The sequence below is a fragment of the Rattus norvegicus genome, chromosome X (genome assembly GCF_021556685.1).
Source record: "Rattus norvegicus strain SHRSP/BbbUtx chromosome X, alternate assembly SHRSP_T2T, whole genome shotgun sequence".
NCBI lineage: Eukaryota > Metazoa > Chordata > Mammalia > Rodentia > Muridae > Rattus > Rattus norvegicus.
Window position 1 is genome coordinate 72,145,291 of NC_141554.1, and position 23,457 is coordinate 72,168,747.

At 45.6% G+C, this 23,457-nt stretch overlaps 1 protein-coding gene across 3 annotated transcripts in view; it reads left to right on the forward strand.

The window, feature by feature from the left end:
* Stard8 (StAR-related lipid transfer domain containing 8) overlaps nucleotides 1–23,457 on the forward strand; it is a 117,017-nt gene that overhangs the window by 58,787 nt on the left and 34,773 nt on the right. The gene's annotated exons all lie outside the window — the stretch shown is intronic.

The window sequence follows — 23,457 nt, forward strand, 5'->3', positions numbered from 1 at the left end:
TGCAAGATGCACCTCACAAATGACGTACTAGGAGATAAAGTCTCCTCCCTCATGATGTGCATGCGCTAGCTGATCTTCTTAAGGAACAGAGGCAGTGGCCAAGTGGCAAAGCTGGAGACAGTTTCTCTTTTGGCCTCCCAAGGCACATCCTGGCTTCTTCCCACCCTGCTTTTTGGCTCTGGCTTACGGGCAGTGCCTCTTTATTTCTCCGATGAGGGTCTGGTTCTTGTCTGTGAGCCAGGGGAGGATTTCCCTCCTGAGCTATCAGCACAGCACAGCCACCCATGTGCTTCCCTTGTTCTCAGCTGCCTCCTTCCCACTGGCGCGTGTACTATGGATGGGCAAGGCATCAGGAAAGGGGCATGTGGAAGTGGAAGAGAAAGGAGGCTTGATGTTTTGGGTTCATGTCCATGACAGGCCAATACTTGCTGTGTCTGGAAGGATTCCGAGATAAGATGGGCTCCCAGACTACTTAGATTAAAGGGACAGGTGTGTTAAAAAAAAAAAGTCCCTCTGCTCTCTGACAAGTTTCTTTGCGTCAGACAATGCATTTTCCTTTGCCCCCCTGGTGTTGACTTGATGTGAATAGTCTGTGGTAGTCTGCAAGCAACTTCACTGCGCTGAAGAGAACACAGCTATCTAGAGAGGCTGCCATGGCAAACAACAGAAAGTAGGTTGCTGGTCAGGAAAGGGTTGGCAGCCACTGACAGAACAAAGCCTAGGCTAGGCTTTGCTGAGATCTCTGGGGCCTCAGCCTTTGTCATTCACTTATCTTTCTTGTCTGGAGGAGCCTACGACTTGAATGAACATCATTCCTAAGGGGTGGTCCCTAAAACAGTGAGGCATCAGTGAATTGTCATGCTAAAGGTCAAGGTGTGGCATCCTGCGAAGGTGTTAGAAGAGACAATGGGAGCCTTGCGGTCAAGATCGAGCTGCTTTTAGGTGCAGTCTTACCAGAAGTCAGGGGGCATTTGGTGACTTCCCAAGGATGTTTCCACTGGAGTTCTTGGGTGGCAGCTTCTAAAAAGGAGAAGTGTGAGACAGGGTGTTTATTTGCATTACTATGACAGCAAAGGCGAGAGACCTATTTTGAAGAAGCATTGCTTTGACAAGCACACAGCATGCATCTGCTTCTTAAGACCTCGGTCCAGCACTTCTTGCTGAGCACAGCTCCTTCTCTGTACCAGGGACTTCTGGGAGCACAAGTTCTGGGTGCTGCCCATACTAGGAGAATGACGAACTTCTCTAGTTCGCAGACACCAACTTCATGGCTAAAAGAAACCCCTCAGGCCCTGAAATAGTGACCCCCCTATTCCAGACAAGTGCATTTACAACTGCCAAGTTGTCTCATTAAAACATCTGTGCCAGGGGGGCCAGAGATACAGCTCAGTTGGTAGACTACTTACCGGACATGCTCGAAACTCTGGGTTCAATATGTAGAACAGCAAAAATGGGGTGTGGTAGGGCAGACCAGAAGGAAGAGGATCAGAGTTCAAGGTCATCCATGTGTCCATACTGAGCTAAAAAAAAGAATATCTGTATAGAATTGGCATGCAAGCTAGTACTAAGCCCTGGGAGGATGGGTACTTTGTGGCCTCCAGAGGAGAGAGGAATATCTTTTACAGGATGTCAAGAGAGGTTATCATCTATGAAGTGAAGACAGGACTGTTTTTTCTTCTATTGGTTTGGGTTCAAGTTTGAAAAAAGTCTATTGGAGGGCGTGTTTTCAGGCCAAATCAAGGACAAGTCAGCAGCAATTATGTGTTTGAATGAATGTGGTAATTGCAAAAGCAAGGCGCTAGACCAGAGTTCCTTACAGATCTCATTGTGTGAGCCCCAGCCAATTTCTTGCTTTCCTGAGTGCTATCCACATCAGTATAATGGGACGTCTTCCACAAGACTCATATGCGTCACAAGGTATTCCTTGTGCATCGCAGAGGGTCAAGGTTGTGCTTACCAGCAGCATATATACTAAAACTGGAGCAAGCCAGAGACAATGAGCAGGCTCTTTGCACAAGGATTAGACACAGGAACAGCAAAATGTGGCTCGCACCTGCAATCCCAGGATTCAGGAAGCAGAGGTAAAGGCCCAAGGGTGATGGTTTCCATGCTATGGTAATTACGTAGGAGAGATGTATCAAAATGAGAGCCTATGTAAAAAAACAAGTGTCAAAGTAATGAACGAAGTGATTGTTTATGATATTTCACTGCTAGAATGAGCAGAAAACCTTGTTTTAATTTATTGGGGTTTTTTGCCCACTAGACAGTGTGTTTGTGTTTCAAACTTCAGGAGTTTTACAAAACCAAAATGTCTTCCTGCTGCTGTCGCTCAATTGCTGAACAACCCTCTTGGAAGTGACTAATGTTACTGACTTTTTGGTTCCTCAATGAGTTTAGATGGTCTAGAGAAAAGGAGCTGCTAGATACGGTGGGGGTGGGGAGAGGGGCATGCGGAAAGGATGTTAGGAAGAACTGTGGGGCCGGAAATGTGGACTGGTAGAGTCAGCATTTGTTTGGACTCTGCCCCCTCTGCTGGAGCCACCCTGAAGGAAGATTCCATCCCTTCTAGGAATCTCAGTACAGCCACGTGCCCATAGAATGCTCGCATTGCAGAACAGAGGGGTGCAGGAGAGGACCAGCCAGAGATTTTTAGAGGCAAAAAGCCAACAACAACAACAACAACAGCCAAGATAGTCCTGAAATCTGGCGGTTGCCTGTGATTAGTATATATAATCTTATTAGGATGAGTTAACCAAAGATTTCTCTGAGACAGTTCTATTTCCTCTGTTCTATGGGCAGAGGAAAATGTGGTATGAGAGGTCATAGGCTCTCTTGTTATGATGTTACCTTACCAAAGAGTGAGAGGAATGTCCAGCTCACTTCAAATCACGTGGACCTTCCAGGACTCCTGCTATCAGGATCCTTCTGCTTCCTTCAGGTCCTCCCGCCATGTTTTTTGGAGCATGGATTATTTCTATGATGGATATATTTCTGGAACCTAACAGAAACCCACTTCCTCCAAATAAAACCATAATTCATACCAGTCTTGATTGTAGCTGGGTCGGGGGTGGTGGCTGGTAGAAGATCTCTATTTTTGGTTTTGGCTTTGTCCTTTGCCAGCTGTGTGACTTTAAGCTTCTTTCTCCTCTCTGGGTCTAAGCGTTCCAGCTATGCAATGTATTCCTCCACTAAAACACCAATAAGACACATGTTGCTCTGAAACACAGTCATTCCACTACAGATTCCACATTCCTATGGAAGCCATTAGCTCTCCTGTCCAGCAGCCTGCAGAGATGATGGGGCTGGGGGGGGTGGGCCTTTCTTTCTACCACTCTGTGCCAAATCCTCTCTGAGGCCCCTTGCTCCCACTGCACAAAGCTCCTTTGTTGCCTAAAGCTGTTCAGAGCTACTCTCCAGGCTGCTGCCGAAATGGTTGCAGCAACCTAGGGGGTAATACTTCGCCTGTAACCAGAGCTCCCATTCCCAACCCGACTGGCTCCAGTTTGGCTGCAGGCTTGTCTTCTCTACTGGACTCTGCCTATCAGCTGAGTCCTCCAATTCTTGGGGGGCAGGGACATAGAATGGCCAATTTAAAAGGTAGAAAATAAAAACAGATTTCTCCATTTAAATTCACGAATCCAATGATACTATTGGGTGTTACCTCTCATACTCAGGATGGCAGCAGAGTAAAATACCAAGCATATGAAAACCATCATCACTGTCAGAACCCAGGACACTTCCTCCATTTGAATAGAACTAAATCATTCTCATAACTAATTCTTGATAGATTCAACCACTCCATATTTGCTATTTTGCAAAGAATATTTGCAGACCATGGCTTGCTTATCTTTTGACATATTTTCTCCAGCAACTTCGAAGATCATAAACATCTACTTAGTTGGAAGGGTATCTGGAATGGATTATCATTTGAGACAGGAAATGTGTCAGCCATAATCTAAAGTAAATACAGCTAAGGCAGAAACCCTGGCTTTGAGAGGAGAAGACAGCATCTAGTCCCATCTCTGCCATCAGTGCCTTCTCTGTCCATTACCTTTATTGAACCTTAGTTTTATCATCTATCCGATAAGAAATTTGAACCAAAAACTCATCATGGTCTCGTGCACTTTGACTCTGCATTCTCTCCTGTCTCAGCCCCATAGGACTGGTAGAAAGGGCAATTTCAAGATTTTGGGGGAGGGAGGGTGTGACAATGGTTTCCAGAACTGTGTAGAACCCTAAGTACTCCTTTGAAGTCAAAGGCGCTGTTGAGCCTAGCCTCCCAGTCTTTGTTTTTAGCAGGGCATATCTGAGTTCAACTCGAGCTAATAGATACAAGTCAGATAAATGTGCAAAGGCACAGTGTATACCTGCCCATTTTCATAACCTGAGCCAATCCAGATTAGACGATAGAGAGGAGTAGGGATTGCAGGTGAATTGTCGGAGAAAGATGTGGAAGGTGCTGTGAGACTGTCACTAAAAAACACATGGTCCCTTCAAACTTGCCATCAGAGATCACTGTTTTCATCATGCTTCAAAAACCTTCTCATCTAGGACTCGCTTTCTTGGTGAACGTACCAGTAGCCACTCAGCCATTCAAGCAAGAATTATGGGTGTCACCTGGACACTATCATCCTTCTTACTTGCTACCATTCAACCACTAAGTCGTGTAAAAGAGATCTCTTTGTAATGCTTTCTAAATTTGCTCCTTCTTTGCCACCCACACCACAGCCCTCTATTTGGACCTTTACGAGCACAGGCATGGATGGATGTTTCATAACTTCTGTCTACCGCCAAGCTTTTTGTACAATTTCCCTTCTTCTTCTTCTTCTTCTTCTTCTTCTTCTTCTTCTTCTTCTTCTTCTTCTTCTTCTTCTTCTTCTTCTTCTTCTTCTTCTTCTTCTTCTTCTTCTTCTTCTTTCTCTTCTTCCTCTTCCTCTTCTGCTAATGCTTCTTCTGTTAATGCTTCTTCTTCTTTCTTCTTCTTCCTCTCCTCCTCCTCCTCTTCTTCCTCCTCCTCCTCTTCTTCCTCCTCCTCCTCTTCCTCTCCTTCTCCTCCCCCTCCTCTTCCTTTTCTCCTCTTCCTCTTCTTTCTCTTCTTCCTCCTCTTCCTCTCCTCTTCCTTCTCCTCCTTTGTCCTTCTCCCCTCCTTTTCCTCTCCTCCTCCTCCTCCTCCTCCTCCTCTGCCTCTTTATCCTTCTTCCTCATTTTACTTACAGTACCAAGAATCAAACCCATGGCCATATATGTTAGTCAACTTCTCTTCCACTGAACCACCATCTAGACATCATTTCCATCTTTTCTCTGTTTCTATTATAACACATAACCTTGTCCGATATTCTTTTATTCTCTTGTCTATCTAGTAGACTATGAGCTCTTGTATATTGTCTACACGCCTGACTCCTGTATCCCCAACTATAAGCTGGGGACTTCACATAAATAATGAATCTGCCATGAACTATCTTTAATTTTCTAATGGTACAGCCAAAGAGCTCCTAACAATAGGATTGGTGAATTATTACACTTTCTTCTCTGTCATTTCAGCTCTAAATCCATCTATTACAAATCAACAGAAAGCCTCACTGGTTTCAGATGGCAAAGTGTCCCAAGGCATGCCTTTGGGGGGGGGGGGACAGATTCACGTGACATATGTTTCCACTAAACCATTAGAACTTGGAGCTTGCTACATCTCAAGATAGGAAAAGTCTTTAAGGGCCATGTTAACTGATACTTCTCACAGCAAGTACTAAGGGACCCTGGAACCCTCAGAGAGTCCTTGGAAGCTATGAAAGAAGACAGAACAGAGAGGTAGTTCATTCCTGCTGCATTCAAGTAGTTCCAGCTTTACAAATTGGGGGCCTCCTGAAGATATCATTTGGAGTCTTGAGTTTTCCATATAAAAGCGAATGTTAGAGATTGTAGCTGAACCTAGTGTTCAGGTGCTAGCTGGCTCCCTTTTTAATATCATTTCTGCTATCTAACTAGTTTAGCTCTGACCAAACTCTCTAGGGATTGTGAAGCCTTTGTTATTTTGTATTCAGTTCAAAGTCTCCCTCCTTCCCTTCCTCCTCCTGTGCTGTTTTGAGATAGAGTCTCTATATGTAGTCCAGGAGAGCTTCATGCATGCAGCTCTCTGCAAAACTCCCATTTCTCACCTTTCTGAATGTTAAGATTTCAAGTACCTGCCTCTATGCCTATTGAACATTATTAATATCGACTCCGAATTGGGTGTAAACCAATTTCTATTATTAATCCAGTTTTCCCCCTTGGAGATTCATGAGAGTGAATTCATGAGAGAGGGAAAAAGATTCCTTCTTCCCTGTGGCTATTGGCATCTACACTTTTCTGGTGTTTGAGGTAGAAGGGATCTTATTGCTTGTGTAGACCAATGTGCTCATTAAAGTTGGGAAATTCAAACTCAGTGCAAGGAAGTGACTACAGAAGAACATATAGATAGCTAGATGAGTGACAAACTAGAGTCAAGTTCCTACTCTTCTACAATGTTCTCCTCAGACTCTGTCCTTTTCCAGAGTGAATAGCCTTGACTCTAAGATCTCGCACAAACCAGGTAGCTTCCCAATGGCCAGGAAAACAAAGTGCTGTGCTGATGATTGCTCCACAGTGGCTTATGTGTGCTGTGGGAAAGCATGGGAAACTGGTGTCAGAAGCAGAGTTAAGTCTTGTCACAACCTGAATGCTGCTTCTCATTGCACCCATCTTCCCATAGGTCTGAATCCACTCAAACAGCCCCCTCCCCCAGTGCAGGACAGCCCAGCCAGCTTTCTGAGTCCTTTTCTGAACTGTGTGCTGGAGATTCCTACTGTGTGACCTTCCACATCTCAAATCCAGAAACAGGAAGAGTTGATGTGGTTTGCATTTTTGAGAAGAAAAATGAAAACATAGGAAGTGGGGTTCCTGGGAAGACAGGCTTCTAATCCTGCGTCCCATTTGTCCCTGGAACAGGATAGTACTGGGCATACATTCCACAGAGGAGGGGAATAACTTTCCATATGAAAAACAAAACAGGGAGCCCTTCAAGGTTTGGAAAGAGAAAAAGGTCAAAGGGAGACTTTTAAGCAGGGAAAGGGCAGTAGGTTGAGACTCCCCAGCCCTTTCTCACACTCTATCCTCACTGGCAACTGTCATTCTTTGATCTGTTATCAACACATCTGACCCCTGGCAAAGTCCTGCTCAATGTTGTGCGTTGGCTAAAGAAGAGTTGGACTTCTCCTCTGAGGACAACCAAAGCACACTCATTCAAAAACCTTCCATTAAAGCCCAGAGGGAGCAGACATTAATTACACACGCAAAAACAACACACAGCGCCCAGGCTTTGCCAAGTACAGGCTTCTTGGTTTTAGAAACCCAGTGCAGGGAAGTGCCTTGCCTTACTCCAGCTGTTTCCTGGGATAACCACCCAGATGAGCTGCTGTGAGTTTGTGTGGCTTTGTTTGTTATCTCAGCTTTCTACCACCCACCCCCACCACCCACCACCCACCCCCGAGAAGTAGGAACCGAGTGCGCTCCTACCTATGCAAATACTAGGAAGGCCAATGCAAAAGGGTAAGTTAGAAAAACAGAAAAAAAGTCCAGTATTCCTGGATTTCTAGGTCTTTTAGAGTCCTGGTTTCTGGGCTGGCAAACATGAATAGTGTGTAGCTAGCTTCCAGGATAGAAGTATAGTTCTGCCTTTGGGTCTCAGAGAAATATAAATACAGCCCTTCAAGAAAATCAACTCTTGTTCACCCCTGAATTTTCTATAGATGTACATGTCACATAGGAAAAGCTGGATCCTTGATTTTGCTGCAGAAAGTAATTGCAGGGCAAGATAGTGCAGGGAGTGAGGGGATCTTCACTGCCAACAAAAATTAATGATGCTGCTTGCGTGGTTCCCTGGAAGTTTCCGGAGGAAGAAGGCTATACTCCAAGTTGTACATGCTTAGGCCTTAAGCAAAGTTTCTTGGTATTTTTGCATTTTAAGAATTATATATAATTCTATATAAAAGAAATATTGTGTCTATGTGGACAATGTTCACAGCCAATGTTAACTGTGTTAATTGTGCTGGAATTCCTCATTATCACCTGACCAATATCAACCAGAGTGAGAGATTCCTTTTTCTTCCTGTGTTGTCACAGTTTTTCTCTCCTCCCTTACCTATTATCAGCCCTTGACACAAATCAAACAAAAGAAAGGAAGGGAGGGAGGGAGAGAGGGAATGGGGTAGGGAGGAAGAGGAGAAAAAAAAGAAAAAGAAAAAGAAAAAGAAAAAAACTCTAGAATGACAAGAAAACTCAGAGAGTTCTGGGTCTGAATTGTGACTGTCATCCCTGTAATACCTCTCTGAGACTTGGCTCTCTCTTTTTTTTGTTCATGGTCCAGGCTGATCTGGAACTCATTATGTAGTTCAGGATGGTCTTGAACTAGTGATTTTTGTGTTTTAGCCTTCTGAACACTTGGGTGAAGGCATGCACAACTACCCCTGGAATTTCTCCACATTTGAAAATGGAGATCCCAAAAGTCTGCTTTTAGATTGTAGGATCTAAGTGTGAGGAGGGGAATGAGAGTGCTCAGACAAGACACAGATGATAATTACCAAATGATGGTCCAATGACCACAGTCACTAACTCGGGCAGCCCAGTGGTTTTAAGGAGAGAGTTTTTTTCCCTTCCATCCAGGAATCTGACTTGAGATCACAAAAGCATCTGCTGAGACTCAAGGAATGAATCCCCAGGCCTCTGGGATAGAGACTGCTTACGTTGAATCAGGATTCCAGAGCCACAACCCCCTACTCCAGGGAAGCCAGAGCATGCAGGCCAGAGAGGAATTGATAGATGGATGGCAGGATCAGAAATGCCTGGTGATCAGGTCTCTAAAGAACAGATGTGCTTTCTGCCTCAGGTCTGACAATAAGCATCTTTGCCTCATTCCTGGGGACTAAAGTACAACCAGGCAGGATGTGTTGGCTTCACTCCTAACAGACCTCTGACCTTTGGCAGATCCTTGTTCTCTCTGGGTCCTCATTTCCTCATAATTAAAATGAGAGGCTTGGAGTCTCTGGTTTTTTTATTTGGTTGTTGTTGTTGTTACGTTTTTGTTGTTGTTGTCGGTGGTGGGTTTTTTGTTTTGTTTTTTTTGTGTTGTTGTTGTTGTTTTGTGCCTACATTGTTTCTATGAGCCTTAGTTGGAAAGGGATTTGTCCTTGACTTACCAAAAATATGATCAGTCTGATCATCAGGTAGTGTGACACAAAATCCTGGGTTCTGGTAAAAAAAAATGGCAAAAAGCAGTTAGAGGAATGGCCTTGCCTAGTTCCTACAATCCCTTCTGTCTATGTCTTAGCTGAACTGGTTCATTCCAAGCTGCCCAGGCAAAACTGAAGGGCACATGGATCAAAGCAGGTGTTTCCCAAGCCTGGGGCTCTGCCACAGGTACTACAATATGACATGAAGTAAGGAAAGGAAACAGGAAATCCTACACACTGTGCGCACCTAATTGTTCAGGAGGAATTCCTTTGTGGCAAGCCTGCTGCTGTCTCAGAAGTCAGCAACTGCTGAGGAGGGAGAATGGCAAACCTGCAGGCTCATTTTGCAGACTCTAGTCTGTTTAGACCTTTGCCATTCTTGAAAGCCTAGTGCAAATATTGTCTCCTTCCTCTTCCAAATCCCCAGAATGCTGTGTATCTGCTGTATCACATGGCTCATGTTCTGCCTTGTGTTTGAGCTATTTCCTTTCAGATATAGAATAAGTAAAATACATGCTCCAGGTTAAAAAAAATTCTCTAACTATTGAGCCATCTCTCTAGCCTAACTCCAGGTCAGAATTTAAACCTGGGTATCTGCCTATCAAATAGAAGATAGTTTAAATTCCACAACCCACTACTGGAGCTGGCTACTGTTACAGAGTCAGTCTCTGCCCCCTCCCCACTCGTTGTGTGTGTGTGTGTGTGTGTGTGTGTGTGTGTGTGTGTGTGTTATTGATTGCCAGGAATGAATATCAGGGTTATTGAAAATGTAAAAGTTGTCCAGTGAGATTGCTTAGCAAGAAAAGAGCACTTACTAACAAACCCAGTAAACCTAAGTTTCACCTCGGAAACCTGCATCATGGAAGGAGAGGACCAAGAACTGCAAATCATACTCTGACCTCCACACACATGCACTAGAGTACTTGTTTATGCATGTAAGCATGTAGGCACACCACACCACACACACACACACACACACACACACACACACACACACACACGCAAGCAAGCACAAACACACATATATGAAGGAATACAAAAGTCTGTTGATCTTGGTGGCCCACATTAATAAGCCCACAGGCAGGATGAATCTAAGTTTAAGGCTACCCTAAGCAATTTAGTATGACTCTCACTCAAAGTGAAAAATGTCAAAAAAGAAAAAAGAAGAAGAAAGAGAAAAAAAAGCAAGACTGGGCATATGATAGCTTGGCAGTTCAGTGCTTGCCTACCATGTATGAAACTCTGGGTTCTGTCTCCATTACCTTCAAATAAATAGAAGCAGGGGCATGAGGGTTTGGAATGAGCAACTCCAGTGTTGGCTCTGGAGTCAAAACACTCTGGGTTAAGGTCTGGCTAGCCCCTTGCTGTCAAATCAACTTGAGTGAATTCTGTCTCCTCTTTGATCTGTAAATGGGGTAACCTTCCTATCTCACTATCTCACAGGGTTGCTGTAAAAGCAAACCAGATGAAAGCATCAGGAACTGCAAGGGGCTCTCTATTAATCTCCATGATGTCTCTGCACCTTTGAAATAGAAACCTCAGCTCATCGGGAGCTCTGTCCCCAGTGCCCCTGGCTCCCGGTGTCTTGGACAGAGGAGGCAGCTGCTGGTGCTGGGCGATGTCGGACAGCACCTCTGGGTTATGCACGCCACACCTAGAGTCGCTGATGCTTTGCTACTGCCTATTTCCAAACACACTGTCCCTTGACCTTCCTTTGAAGCTAGACCTAGCTGAGGGAACCAGTTTTCTAAAATTGCTTGGCTTGTAAAATATTGTTGCTTCACCAAGTGGGCACTGGCCTGGCCTTGTCCCCGAGCCCTTTGAATCGCTTTGAAATTTCTGCAAGCCTTATTTCTGCTTTCTGCTCTCTTAGCATCCAGTTCCTCAGATTCTGTTTTCAATGGATTCTTTCAACGTTGCCTGCCAAGAAAAGAAATGTGGATTCCTATAAAGGAAGTAGAAAGATACAGAGAAGAATATTTAGTATCCAAATGAAGCAGATATAAAACTTTTGGCAGTGAGAGGCGAAGAGAGCTGCAGAATGTCAGGCATTCTGAACTCCTTCTATCGGTCCCTTTTAACAGTTGACAAACTGATGGGAAAACTGAGAGACCTGGAGAAGATAAGGGACTTCTCCAGACAGTGAAGCAGCTTGGGAGGCTAGGTGGAGTGACAAGGGGCAAGCCTCTGCAGTGTACCTGTACACTGCGAGGTTAAAGTTGAGGGACCAAGCCTGGGGGAGGTAGGTGGGACCCGAATAGAAGTGAATGTGACCCCTAAGAAAGGAGCATCAATCAGAAGAAGCAGTCAGACCAGCTGCAAAATTCCCCCCAAAAGTGGGAATAGAGGAGGCTAGTGGTTTAGCAAGTTATGAATTTTGCTGAGCAAGGGGAGGGAGGAGAGAGGAAGAGAAAGGAAGAGGGGCCAGAAAAAAAAAGAGTGGAATGAGGAGAGGGGAAAATGGGGGGGGGGTGATCTGGAGTAGCAAGGTCGGTAAAAGTTGAAAAGGAGAAAATCGTATAGTCCTATGCTGTGTGGGCATCCAACCCCTTTCTAAGACCCTACCACAGCCATTACTGCTTGGTTTCTTTTAAGACTCTGAAAATGTCAACTGGTCTTTGGTTTTTTGTTTTTGTTTTTGGTTGTTGTTTTGTTTTTGTTTTTCCTTTTGCTTTTAACAATCGTTCATTCACAACTGCTGGCTATTAGGAGAAATGGCCCAAGACTTAGGCTTTGTCTTACTTAGCAAATGTAGCACACCAACAGGAGCGCATCCTGTAGTCTTCCTTCGCTTCCAGAGCAAGCCCTGGGCTACCCCCAGTCACTTGTGTCTGAGTACCAACCACAGCTCTCCTTCACACTGAGTGGCTGGACAAATTGCCAAGGTTCTCGCTGCCTCAGTGACTGAATTTGCAAAAATGAGGGTAATAGCCTTCAGAGAAGGTGCTAAAGATCAAAGAAGTGGCTCCTGGATTAGCATGCAAACAGTGCCTGGGACATTGTTAGTGCTCGAAAATGTTAAGTGGGTCAGTGGTATAGTTCAGTGGACAAAAGCACTTGCTGCCTAGCCCGACAACCTGAGTTCAGTCCCTAAAACCCATATAATCACATGGTGGATGTGGAGAACCCATTGTAAGTTGTCCTCTGACTGCCATGCAGGTGAACCACTGCATAACTAAATATGTAAGTAAGTAAGTAAGTAAGTAAGTAAGTAAGTAAGTAAGTAAATGTAATTTTAGAAATAGTAAGAATCACTGTGACATTCTGGGTTCAAAAGTAAGTCAGTAGACAGCTGAGGCTCAACTGCAGAAACACTACATCTAAAGCTAGGCATGGTGATTCGGGGCTATAATTCCAGCAGCCCAGAGGCTGAGGCAGGGGGATGCAGAGTCTCAGGCCACTCTGAGCTACATAGTGAGACCGTGTATTAAACATGAACCAGTGTTGTTCTTAGTACAAGCAATAACGCCAGTGAAACTACTTCTACTCTTTTTCTATGAAATGTACAAACCTCTACTTCTGGTGGGGCGGTGGTGTCTCCTGTCACCTTATATAAATATGTGAACACTTTCATCAATACTGCCATCATCTGTTGTGTGCTTAATTAAAATCGTATGGAATGACATAACTAATAAACCCTAAAGTCTGAACTGCAAAAAGATGAAAAGACCTCAAAACACACACACACACACACACACACACACACACACACACACACAGAGAGAGAGAGAGAGAGAGAGAGAGAGAGAGAGAGAGAGAGCCATCTTTCCAGCACCCCACACCCTTCAAGACAAGGCTTCACCATGTAGCTCTGCCTGAACTGGAACTCACCATGTAGACCAGGCTGGTCTTCAAGACACAGAGCTCCTCCTGCCTCTTTCTCTATAGTGGTGGACTTAAAAGCATACATCACCATGGCTATTGGCTTTAAAGGCTTCTTTGATGGAGACTCTCCCTTCCCATGTCCGACTGAATACTAAATGAATCTGCCTATACAAGACAGATCCAAGCAATGTGGTTTTGATGAAAACAAGGAGGAATAGACATGGGGTTCAGCTTTCCCCAGTTCTCCCCTCACCCATTTCCTCCATGGCAATCCTTATGCAGGGATGAGGCTATCACAATCCAGAGAGGGCAAGTCGTGGGATCAGAGTCTACAGCAAGTGGTGGGCAGAGTGGGATCTAGGTGGCACTACTGGGCTTGGAGGACACTAAGTTGGACAAGGAGAAGTGCTTCCTTGGGTAAGCTGAAATATAGAGGAGCTACCTTGAGGCAAGGGTGGAGAAAATGCAAGGGAAAAGGTGAGCAGGATAGGAAGGAGGTGCCTGAGTGTGATCAGCCTTACTGGATAGGTTTGTCATGCTGGGCCACCTCAAACTTGAAGACAGTCAAGGGCCTCTCCTTGTTCCCACCACATTGTGACAAGGGCTGTAGTTCCCTTACCCTTGAGGGACACAGTCAAGCTGAGTCTAAGTCTTACCTCCAGGTCTTCTAATTAGGCTCTTGGCTTAAGTTGACATTTTCATAAGGCTTGTCCACCAGGTTCTAGAAGTTTGAAAGCTTGACTTCCAACCCATACTTGTAGAGGGTTCAGAGGTGGTTGGAGTCAGTCCACCCTTTCCACAGCTGTGCCTCTAGCTGGCCAGGGTGTTCTACCACCTGTGCTGTTTATCTAAGAACTGTGAGTTGCTGATTTGTATTTCCAGGACTTGAACATGAGGTACCTGGAGACACCACCATGAAGATAACTTGTGGAGTAAATTTTCTCAGTAAACTTTTGAGTTTTTGTGGAATTAGTTCTTCCTGGTAGATCTCTGGAACTAGTGAGATATAGTGAGAGACCTGAAACACTGAATTCAGGAGCTATGTAAGGCACATATGGGATACAAGACAGTGAATGGCTTGTTTCTCTATGCATGGGCCTCAGAACCTCCCTGTGGACCAGGAGACATGAATCTGCTGCTCACTAATGATGACAGCTTCAGGGTTGTCTGCTGTGCAGGCCTTGAACCCTCACTAGCCACTGACACATTGGCTTTAAAGCCCAGAAAAGCAAATGGCAGGATAAACTTCCAAGAAGGCCCTCATGATTAAAGCGAGGAAGGTAGATTTTTGAGTCTCAGGCTGAAAAATCAAAGATTTTTTTCATGGCTAGGCTACTTGCTCAGAGAGACAAGGTCTAGAAACCCGGGACAGATTTCATGGTGTCTGCTAGTTGTATATTGGCACTACACCCTGGCAAGTAAGGAGCTGAAGACAAGGAGCTTCTCCAAGATTTGACTGAGGTCAAGGTATGTGGTACTAAGGCCAGGGAGGTATAGTTAGGGATCAGAGTTACTTGTGAGTCACGGGGGTACTGCGTCCTAGATAAATGCAGGAAGAATTAGTGGGCATTGGAACCAAGCACCATGCTCAGTGCAGAACCAAGAAGAAAGCAATGAGGTGGGACTAGGGCTGTGCTTCCTGTTGACATAAACATCTGACTGAAGGTCTCGGGTTTGATCTACTTGGCAGTTCAGGAAAGCAGGTATTCCTAATCCCTACCTTCCCATCCCCTTCTTCTCTTCTAGCTGTGCAGCTGAACTCAGGCCTCAGCGCTTGCCGGTTGAGCTGTATGCTACCACTGACTACTGGGCTACAGCCCAGGTTGTATTTTGTATTGCCTTTATTTAACAAGGAAGGCTCTGAGGAGTGATATGACCTATCATCTGTTAAAAGTAGTGTCTGCCTCCCAGGCTTCTTGAGAGTTGCAGTCCTTAGCACTTTCTCCAGTACTGAGGTATTAGGGGGTGGGAGTGGGGTGGGGAAACACTTTACTCACATGCCCAGTGGCTACCTATCCAATAACCACATAATTAGGCAGTGGTTCCCTAATGTCCTGACCCTTTAATAGAGTTCCTCATGTAGCGGTGACCCCCCCAACCATAAAATATTTCAATGCTACTTTATAGCTGTAATGTTGCTACAGTTATGAATTGTAATGTAAATATCTAATATACTAGCTATCTCATATATAACACAGCCCCAGAGATTGTGACCCACAGATTGAGAATGGCTTATTCGAGGTTTGGCTGCGCAGGCTCTCCTTTTACTTAAGGCTGGCCAGACTCCTGAGTGTCTAGAATTGGGCCATAGATATTCTAGGCATGTCTGAGGAAGACCTGAGACTCACCTTTGAAAAGCTATGGCACACCAATGGGAGGAATACCAAGCCTACAGGTTGATCTGAATGAGGCCATTTCCCACTCAAAAAGTGCTTGCCCGCACACCTGTTCTTTCAAGGCTTATGGCCCAGAAAAAAGAAATCCACTTTCTGAGTGAAGAAACTTAGGTTTAGTGACTTGCCAGAGGTTATATAACTACTGTGTGGCGTAGCCAGGACCCAAACCCAAAGTTGTGCCCAAACTTCCCTTTCCTTTTCCACAAAGTGTGTTTGGCCAGCTAAGAGAGGACAGGCTAAGTTCACCACTGAAGCACAGTGCTTCAGACCAAAAACAACAAACCCGAACTCCCTGGGGTTTCAATCTCTTCCATATGAACTGAACCGTGGGGGCAACCATGAGGCCTTTGAGAGGGAAGTAAAGAAGTTAACAGTTTCCAGAGCAGCCCCAGGACTGCTGGCCTTTGTGACCGGCCAGAGTGAGGCTGAGACGGTGACCCTGGGTTTGCTGCAATCACAGGACTGTCTTCCCTGCACTGGTTATTGAGTTGTTTTTATGCTCCCTTCATTTCAAACACTGGGGAAAGAACATCCCAAGGCTTTCTGACATTTGATTTAGTTAAGGCTGCTTCCAGGCTTCTTACTTACCTGCCCAGGCACTCCTCCATCACAGCTCACTCAAGCCTTCAACAAATGTTCCCTCAGCGCCAACTCTGTGGCAAGTACCAACTTCCTAAGCAATGGATATGCGATAAATGATAAAATGCCGTCTCTGCCCTCAGAAAATATACTCTTACTAGACAGAAAGATACATAGATAATCAAGTTCAATTTGGAACAACCATTAATGGCGCTGAGCTGTGGAATCAAGAAAGGGGAGGTTGAGGCTAGAGAGATGGCTCAGTGGTTAAGATAGCTTACTGCTTTTGCAGAAGACCAGGGATCAGTTCCTGGCACCGACATGGCATCTTACAATCACCTTTTACTACACTTTCAGAGGATCAGATCCTCTCATTTGGCCTTTGTAGGCTCCTGCACACATGTGGTGCATATATGCCCTTGGAGGCTCACACACCTACACATAATAGTTTTAAAAGAGAGGTGATAACTTACACTCTCCATACGGGATCCTTAACAGAGGTGTGAGACTTTTCCAGATGCAACACACAGGGTGAATTCTTCAGCATCACTGCGCCTCAGTTTCTTCACCTGTATAACGGAATGATAATAGCACTTGCAGGAACTGGGCAATGGTGGTACAAGCTCAGGAGGCAGAGGCAGATAAACCTCTGAGTTCGAACCCAGCCTGGTGAGTTCCAAGTTGGCAGAAATTCTGACTCAAAAAAAAAAAGAAAGAAAGAAAAGAAAAAAGAGAGAGGAAGAAAGAAAGGAAGGAAGGAAAGAAGGAAGGAAGGAAGGAAGGAAGGAAGGAAGGAAGGAAGAAAGGAAGAAAAAAATAGTACCTGCAGGAGGGTTTCAAATACCTTGGAATTTACCATGTAAATGTTTGTGGTATAAGAAGGAAATCAGATGAACATTCCTGAGAGAGAGATGGGCACATGGGACACATTGGGAGAGCTAATGCAGGACAGAGTGTTCTGGGGAGGCTGTGTGAGCTTAGGCAGCGCTTTGAATGCCAACCTTAGAAACGTGGACTTGTTCCTGTAGCTGATGGGCAGCATTTCTGAAGCTTGGGTTTTTGCATGAAGACTGGCGGAGGACCTGTGTGTGTGTGTGTGTGTGTGTGTGTGTGTGTGTGTGTGTGTGTGTGTGTGTGTGAAAAGCTAGTGCTATAACCATCAGACAACAGATGAGAGGCCTGAAAAGATTGCCAAGTGTGAATGAGGAACAGCCATGTATATACCACCTAACCCTTGGGGTAGAGAAAGTAAACCGCATGTCTACCTTCAAGGATCTGCCCACTTGGGTGGAATAAGTTTAATGCTTGTCAATGATCAAATCAACTGTCTGTGGGAGGAGCAGTGGAAGGAGGGGTAACCCCCTTCCACAAGAAAAGCTCTTGTGTGGCCAGAGAGCCAGGATGTATAGTAGTTACTAGCCAGAGTTGACAGTCCAAATTGTGACCTTGGGCAAATTACTGCAAAATTCACTGTGCTGCAGTTTTCTCATAAGTAGAACCAGATATGAAGGCTTGCCTCTGGAAACCCAGGAGATTGTAGAAGGAGGCTTGCCATGTGTTTGAGGTAAGCCGGAGTTCCAGCCTAGCTCATGCTAAAATGTGAGCTCTAGTCTCAAAGACCAACAAGCAAACAAATAAACAAGCACTATATGAACTATAAAAAAATATGAAAAACAGTGCTCAGAATGTTGGTTCCTACCATAAGCACTGCACAAATGTTAGCTATTCTGGCTGACTGAGGGCCTATCGTACTCCCAGTGTCTGGAATTCCTAGAATACAAAGCAATGGTATGGGAACGCCGGAACTCATGAGACCAAAGTTAGCCATCTTCCTCTGGTGCCAAACCAATTTAAAGGCGTAAAGAAGAAAACACCAACAAGGATGTATACTGATGTCAACTGGAAAATTCAAAAGGATGTTTAAGATAAGAGCAGGGACTTCAAAGACATTCCCTGCTTCGAATAGAAGCTTCAGGTTACATCTTCAGCATTCTTCTCCTCCACCCCTAGGGTTAGATGAAGGCAAATGTTACAGCAACTCAGGAGTGGGAGCCTCACCATTATATAGGTGAAAATAGCAATCCAACTTCTGTTGTTGCTGCTTACCGGCTGGCTGTGAGAACTCAACCTCAGTCCATTTCTTCATGGGTGAAGTGGGGGTGATGTTGAGGATGATAAATACTAAAATATGTATATTGGTGTGTCTTCATAAGCATTAAATACTACTTTAAATGCACCTGGACAATGACTGGCACAGCTAGTGCTGGCTATACTTTAGCTTTTAATTAAATCTTCTCTTCCCACGTGTGGTAGCACCCACCTGTAATCCTAGTGCTCAGGAGTCTGAAGCAGGAGAATTGCTGCTACTTCAAGGCCAGTCTAGGGGCCATATAAAGATCCTGTCTCAAGGCAAGAGCAGTCATGTTTGTTTGTTTGTTTTTGCATACAGATTCACAGTGACATTGCTTGCAAAGTGTCCATTTTGTGGGCATAGTCCTTTGACACTGTAAGGGGCCAGATAAGATACTCTTTTGATGCAAATGCTGGCAGTCCTTACGTAGGGAGGGAATAAATTACCTCAGCGGTCTTTCTAGCTCAATGTTTTGGGATTCAAAGCAATCTTTGGAGTCCTTTCTTTTCACTGTTCTGGCCCATAGTGGAAGCAGAACTCAGGAAGAAGTGGGGGACAGATAGGGAGGGAGGTGCCCTTGAAGGATAGGAAGAGGTTGCTGCTGCCTCCTCAGTTGCTGCCACCCAGGGGCTGTGTTCCATACTCTTGCCCAAGCAGAGAGCAAAAGCCCTACTCCTGGTATTGAAGGAAGTTGACTGGAGCCTCCTTTTCCTCAGGAAGATCTTGTCCCTGTGTTAGGGTCAGGACAGGCTGCTGGAACCTCAAAAGTCCCAATGTATAGTTGGCAGTACCAAACTGGGTGCAGAAGTGCCATCCTAATGGCTAACTGTCCTAATCTAGAGTATGTTTGATGATAGGCCAGAAGGTAGGAAGAGAGGAGAACTGACTCTGTTGATTTATGATCATTTGGAAAAGGGACACGCGTGAGTGTCCACACACACACACACACACACACACACACACACACACACACACACACACACACACACACACACACAATCTGTACTATAGAATGGCCGATGGAAGATGGCACAGAGTCAGATTTCTTAGTTCTGAAATAGACTCACTATGTGATCTTGAGCAAATCCTCACTCACCCCCACTTGTAGAACACACTCATTCGATCAGTAAATAGTTTGTCAAAAAGCCTATTGCACGCCTCCATTGCCCCAGGAGGGAGAGATGAAAAAACGCATGACCCCCTTACTCCTTTCCAGTGCTGACAGTCTCCTAGAGAGACAGCACAGAGCTCATCAACTGCAGACTCCTCTGGCCAGCTTACACTCACAAATAGAACAGATTCCCCTAAAGGACAAGGTATAGGTGTAGTGTGTGTGTGTGTGTGTGTGTGTGTGAGAGAGAGAGAGAGAGAGAGAGAGAGAGAGAGAGAGAGAGAGAGAGAGAGCTGTGTTACAATGGGCATATGGAACATGCTTTGTAAGTGGTAAGCTATACAAACAATGCTCAGTTTACAAGCCAGGCTGATTACTCCCCTTAGGCCATGGGGTGATTATCCTTATTTTAAAAACAAGGAAGCTGAGGCTTGGAGTTATGGCCCAGGTTATGCCACAGTTCTCAAAGAGCCAGAATGAGAACCTTGGCCCCTTGATTGGCCATCCAGAGGACTGGAGTAGGAGTGACAAAGTCTGAGAGCTGACAATGTTCTTGTCTTCACTTCTTCATTTGAAAACAGATAAATTAGGCCCACTATCATCTCTACAAGCCAACAAGTTTGCTTCTAGCGAGTAGAGGCTGTATGCCTTTCAGTGAGGCCTGGAAAAGTTAATCCTTCTTTATGGAGCCTGGACTCTGTCCCAGATGCCATGTTCAAAGCTTTCCAGATCCTCAGATTGTCCTGTAACATGAAGATACCCTCCTTGCTTAGGGATGACCAAGTCATTTGTATTATTGGCCCTTAGTTTTCCATTTGTAGTATAGGTGAGTCTCTAAAGACTGCCTCTACTCCAGGAGATTCTTAGTACTAGGATTCCACCATGTCTTTGTTGATAGTGATGCACACTGAGCAGCCAGGGTGAAAATAGGGTGAGGGTACAGTTGGAGGAAGCTGAGTCTGTTTTGCTAAGATGTCTGGAGCAACCATGGAGACTCCCTTCATTTGTCTTTTGTACAAAATCTCCTCCCATGCCACTAACTGGGATGGTGAGGTGTAAGACATAGGAAGTGGAGGGGCTGATTTGTGACTAATGAGACCTTCCCCAGCCCTCCAAGCTTTGCATAGCCAGAAGGAGCTAGAGAGAATAGTAATAGTGAAATACTTCTTAAATAGGAAGTCACATACAGAAGGCCATCCATGAGAGATGCTTCAATAGTAACGTGGTGACGAGTGGTAATGTAGATGTACCCAAAGAAGGCCCATAGCTAGAGGAGAAGGAATTCCTGAGCAAAGTTGGGGCATGGAACTTTCCAGTCCTCACCAGTGGGCTAGTTGGGTGGAACAGACACAGCCTGGTTGTCCTGACAGCCTTTCCCCAGCTTTCCTCCCTCCAATTCCAGAACTCCTCCTGAACAGGGCTCCATGGAGCCCCTGATGTGACAGGGTGCCCAAGGACTCATGGCAGAGGCGCAGAGCTGGTAGCTCCAGAAGGAAGCCTAGAATGTGGATGCTCTAGGGCATGAAGGGTACCAGGTGGGACTTGCCACGCTGGAAAGCAGATGGACAGAGGACGGCAGACCTGGACAGAGGGAGTGTCAGCGCCAGGTTGCCCCTCTACAGGCTCTGGAAATTCAAGCCATCTTCCTATGCACATTCATCTTTTAGCCCTGGGTCCCTTTGTTCTAAAACTCAATCCTTATCTGAGTGCCCCTTTTCCAGCTCTTCCCCTCTTCATGCCTGCTTCTTCTAACTCCTAACAAGCTTTTGCATAATCCTATAAGTGCCCCATCTTCCCATCCAGACTGTCCGTCTGACTTGGTCTCTAAGAACCTGTCATACCCCTGGGGTTATGCACCCGCAGGCAGGCAGGCAGGCAGGCAGGCAGGCAGGCAGGCAGGCAGGCAGGCAGACAGACAGACAGACAGACACACACACACACACACACACACACACACACACACACACACACACGCGTGCGCGCACATTTCAGAATCAAAATACAGACACGCAGTTAGCATTTGTAGAGTATGTCCTTTCCCATTGCTTCCTTTGAGACTTTGCCTCTGACATCAAACAGTACACTATCCTACCTGCCTTCTGGTCCCTTTGTATGACTAACCGTAGATGATGTTTTTCCTATACCATCCCCTTGTCGATCTGTCCCTTTATCCTTCTGTTCTCTTTTTGGATTCCATATCTCTGAATTTTAACATTTAGAGAGTAGTTCCCAACATCCTCTGTAACGTCAAAGGGTTAGCCTCCCCCTCTCATTCAGTGTCCCAGATTGTATTATGGCTTTCACCACCCCGACAGCACTTTATAGCTGATATTGGTCATTTGAAAACTTCAATCCAAGCTCCGTTTGGAAACCCCAGGGGTATGCCAAGGTGTCTGGCATTCATCCCTTTAAACATTAAAACATATCTCAGTGGGGATTTAAAATTTCCACTCAATACCTGTTTTTCCCCTAGAATTTCCTCCTCTTCTCATCCAAATTATAGGGAGAAAATAGGCAGCTTTGTCGGGTTTCTTGCTGTTGATGTATCATGGAACTTGAAGTGCCAAATTATCGGGCTCTCTGAGATCCTCAGACAGACTTTGACTGAATATATGGAGACAGTTAACATCTAGAGCCAGCAGGGCAGTCTGTCAGGTCTCTCAGCTTCTCCACAAAAGAAGCAGGATAAGGTCAGAGTTACAGATTCCTGGCCTCTGATCCAGATGTGTGTGTGTGTGTGTGTGTGTGTGTGTGTGTGTGTGTGTGTGTGTGTGTGTGTGTGTGTGTGTGAGAGAGAGAGAGAGAGAGAGAGAGAGAGAGAGAGAGAGAGAGAAACTAATTTCCTGGAGTGATCTCTTGATTCAGAGATAGAAACCACTTCTGAGCCTCGTTGCCCCTTCTTCTACATCCTCTGGGACCTACCTACCTGTTTGGATCAGGCATTCTTAGTGTGAGGACTGGTCCCTGCCTCCCTGTAGTGATATGGCAGCCTACCTGTTTGGATTAGGCATTCTTAGTGTGAGGACTGGTCCCTGCCTCCCTGTAGTGATATGGCAGCTCCAGAAAGGCAAGGTTGATGATGATAGTCTCTGGAAAGCCTCAGCCCTGGCTGATGGCCAGATCGGGATGTTGAGCAGGGTGGGGGGTGGGGAATGGGGAATGTGTGTCTGTATCTGTGTCTGCCTCTATCTCTCTGTGTGTCTCTGTGTTTTGATTGGTTGAGGGGGTAGTGTTAGATATAGGCCTGTCCTTTTTTTTTGTGCACACTGTGACCAGCAGGGCAAATGTGGGCACCATAGCTGGGTAGACATCCTGTTCTAGATACCTGTGCCAGGTTCACCAAGCTTCAAGAACCCAGTTGAGGATAACCTACATGTTGGTTTGGGGTAGGTGGCAGTCCCTTAGGAGGTGGGAGAATATGCATGCTCTATCTGTCCACAGCAGCTAGACTCTGGCTCCTTTAAGATGGGGCAGTAAGCTCAAGACAGGGGGCATGATTGCTACAGAATGGGGCTTGTTCTGGGGCCAGGAGGTGGCTACAAGCTGCTTGGCACTGGCAGTTGAGGAAATGAGGACTTTTGTGTCCCTGAGAAAAGGGAAGGTTCAGAAGCCCCTGGCATCCCTCCTATCCTGAGCTAACCTGGTCAGAGCCAGAACCTTCTTCTCTATCATCCAAGAGTTCCTGACCAGTGTGGAGTTCCTCCTTTCAGTGTGCTCTGGAGTGACACCGTGGGCTGTGCATCTACAGGGGTCTTTTTGCTCTCAGGATTCAGTTTTCTGTTCTCTATTCCCAGTTGGCAGAACAAAAAATAATGAGGCACATGTGTACCATTCCTTCCCCATCCCTCCCTCTGCCTGGCATGCTGGGAAGGTCCCTCTTTGTCCACAACCATTGACATGAGGCTCTTTAATAGTTATCTCTAGACCCATGACTAGTTCATGTTCTGCAAGCCTGAGCAATAGGCCCCTCTCAAGAGGCTTGGTGGAGGCCCTCAAGTCCACCAAGAAACTGTTTTTTTCTTTCCTTCTTGGCTTGAATGAGGCATGTGTGGAAGCCCTGCTAGGGAGTCACGTGCTGGGTGTAGCAGGTTGGAGTATAACCTATTTCGCCCTCAAGGATCCATTTCCCTCCTTGAACATTCCCAGGGCGAGTTCCCTGAAGCCCTTCAGGAACAC